Source organism: Mandrillus leucophaeus, unplaced genomic scaffold (assembly GCF_000951045.1).
Source record: "Mandrillus leucophaeus isolate KB7577 unplaced genomic scaffold, Mleu.le_1.0 Scaffold47, whole genome shotgun sequence".
Taxonomy (NCBI): Eukaryota; Metazoa; Chordata; class Mammalia; order Primates; family Cercopithecidae; genus Mandrillus; species Mandrillus leucophaeus.
The window spans coordinates 6,163,922-6,167,365 of record NW_012105031.1 but is presented as its reverse complement, the minus strand read 5'-3'; the positions used below and the strand labels follow the sequence as shown (position 1 = coordinate 6,167,365).

Here is a 3,444-nt window from a genome sequence, read left to right as displayed (position 1 = left end):
CCGTGTTAGCCAGGATGGTCTCGATCTCCTGACCTCGTGATCCGCCCGTCTCGGCCTCCCAAAGTGCTGGGATTACAGGCTTGAGCCACAGCGCCCCGCCTTATATTTCAATAATATGGAGTATTGTGTGTTTCTCCAGTTGTTTAGATATTTAATTTCTTCCAGCAGTGTTACAGTTTTCAGTGTAAACGTCATGCATATATTTCATTAAAATGTATTATTCTTTCATGTGTTTTTACTCTCTCAGAAATGGTATTTTTAAATTTCAATTTTGGGTTACTTGTTGCTAGAACATAGAAATACAATTGATTTTTTATATTAGTCTTATATTCTGCAACTTTGTTAAATTCACCTATTTGTTATAATAGCTATTTTATGGATCCTTTTGGTTGTTTTCTATGTACATGATCATGTCTGCAAGTAAAACATTTATCTTTTCATTTAAAATCTGTGTGCCTTAATATCTATTCATTGCCTTAGAATTGACCAGGACACCTTACGTAATGTAGGATACAGGCAGCGACTGTTCACCTACTTGCTTTTGTTTCTAAACTTGAAAAAGGGTTCAAATTTTCACCATGAATTATGTTGTTAGTTTAGGACTGTTGTAGATTATCAGCATAAAGAAGATTACTTCTATTCTGAATTTGTGGAGACTTTTTACAATCTGGAAATTGTTCCTAAGTTTTCATTTTTTTTCTGAAAAGATGGAGATGATTATGTGGGTTTTCTCTTTATTCTCTTAATAAATTATATTGATTTTCAAATATACAACTAATCTTGCATCACTAGGATAAACTCCATTTTGTCATAATGTATTACCTTCTTTACATATTGCTGAGTTCAATTTGACTGTTTTTAAAAGGATATTATATCTATTCTTTTTCTGTAATGTTTTTGTCTGAGTTTCGCATCAGGGTTATAGTGGCCTCATAAAACAAGATAGGATGTATCCCTCTTCTATTTTTGGTTCAAATGTTTGTATAGGGTTATTTATTTCTTTAATACTTAATAGAATTTATGAATGAAGTCATCTGGACTGGACTTTTTTGTGGGGAATTTTTTGTTCACAAACCTGATTTATTTAATAGATATAGAGTGTTATGGGCTGAAATGTGCTCCTCAAAATTCATACACTGCAGCACTAACCCCTAATACTTAAGCATGTGAGGTACTTGGAAACAGGGCCTTTAAAGAAGCAATTAATGTAAGTGAGCTCATATGTGTAGACCTTAATTCAATATGACTGGTGTCCTTACAAAAAAGGGGGTTTAGGATACAGATGCCCACAGAGGAAAGACCATGTGAAGATAGAGGGAAAAGATCACCATCTATAAGCCAAAAAGAAAGGCCTTAGAAGAAACCAGTTCTACTGACATCTTTGTCTCGTACTTCTGGCCTACAGATTTGTGAGACAATATATTTCTGTTGTTTAAGCCACCCAGTCTGTGTGTTATGGCACCCCTGGTAAACTAATAATAGGCTTTTTCCAATATCCTGTTTCTTCCTGCATCAGGTCAATTATGTGTCCCTTTGAAGAGTTTGTCCATTGAGTCTGAATTATGTAGTCTATTGGCATACAGTTATAGTTGCTCATGCTAGTCTCATATTCCATTTAATGTTTCTATGGTCTGTGGGTAAGTATTCCTTTGATTCCTGATATGAATAATTTGTATCATCTGTTTTCCTTACCAGTTTAGCTCTTATCTATTTTAAATTTCTTTCCAATAACCAGATTTTAGTTTTATTGATTTTTCTCTTTTGTTTATTTTCTATTTCATTATTTTCTTTTGTTTTTCTACATATTTTGGGTTCAGTTTGTCCTTTTTTCAACTTTTTGAGCTGGATGGTTAAGTCAACAATTTTAGACCTTACTCATCTTCTACCATAAGTATTTAGAACTATAAATTTGTGTTCAAGCATGACTTTAATTTTTTCTTGGCCTTCTATATATTTTCATTAGCATTCAATTCTATTATCTAATATACCTTTTGGTTTCTTATTTGAGCTTTAGGTGCTTGAAAGTGTATTCCATAATTTTCAAGTATTTGGTGAGATTACAGATATCTTTCAGTTATTTATTTCTGATAAATTCCATTTGGGCAGAGACCATTCAGTGTATGATCTCAGTAATTCTAAATAAATTGATACATGTCTTACAGCCCAATGTGTCATCAGTTGTCATATTTAATGTACATTTGAAAGTGATGATTTCTCTGCTATTATTGGTTTTGTGCTCTCTCTTCATATATACATATATATATTTGATCTATATATTTATATATGACTTTAATCATGGTGATGGATAGTGTTATTCAAGTCTTCCGTATTCTTACTTTACAATACTAGCTCTATCAATAACAGAAAAAGATGAGTGTTGAAATTTTCGATTATCATTGTAAATTTGTCTTATTTCTTCTTTCAGTTCCATTGGGTTTTATTTACAATTACTACTATTTCTATATAGTGTTGTAGCTGTGTTATTAGGTAAATACACACTTAAGACTTTATGTCTTCTTGATAAAGTGACCCTTTCATCATTATGAAACCTCTTTTTATTCCTGGTGAGATCATTGTCATATCAACATGATACATATTTTCCCATCTTTTAAAATGTCTGCTTATCTATTTTTATATTTAAATTGTGTATTTTTTCAGTAGTAGTTAGATCTTGTCTTTATTCTGACAGTCTCTGACTTTGAACTGAAGTATATAGGGCAGTTTTTCACAAGATGGTGCCAAAGGTGAAGAAGGAAGCTCCTGCGCCTACCAAAGCTCAGGCTGAAGCAAAGGCTTTGAAAGCCAAAAAGGCAGTACTCAAAGATATCCACAGCCACACAAAAAAAGATCTGCACATCACCTACCTTCCAGTGGCCCAAGACACCATCGCTTGGGAGTAACCCTAAATATCCTTGGAAGAGTGCCCCCAGGAGAAACAAGCTTGATCACTATGCCATTACCAAGTCCCCCTGACCACTGAATTAGCCGTGAAGAAGAAAGAAGACAACATACTTGTGTTCATTGTGAATGATAAAGTCAACAAGCACCATGTCAAACAAGCTGTGAAGAAATTCTATGACATTAATGTAGCCAAGGTCAACACGCTAATCAGTCTGAAGGAGAGAAGGCTTCTGTTCAACTGGTTCCTTACAATGCTTTGGACGTTGCCAACAAAATTGGGATCATGAATTTTATATAATATATATTATATGTATATTATATATTTTTATATTTATATATAATATAAATATATTATATAAATATGTATAGTATATGTAGTATATATACTATACATAGTATAGACTAAGGGAAAATTAATAATTTATATATAATATGTAATATATAGGTCATTTATTTCACGTAATTATTAAATAGTTGAAGTCTACCATTTTCTGTTTATATTTATCATATGTATTTTTTCCATCCCCCTCCCATTTTCCTGCC

At 32.5% G+C, this 3,444-nt stretch overlaps 1 pseudogene; it reads left to right on the top strand.

Annotated features, from left to right (window-relative positions):
* The first annotated feature begins 2,732 nt into the window (after positions 1-2,732).
* LOC105550211 lies at positions 2,733-3,199 on the top strand (annotated as a pseudogene).
* Positions 3,200-3,444: the final 245 nt, after the last annotated feature.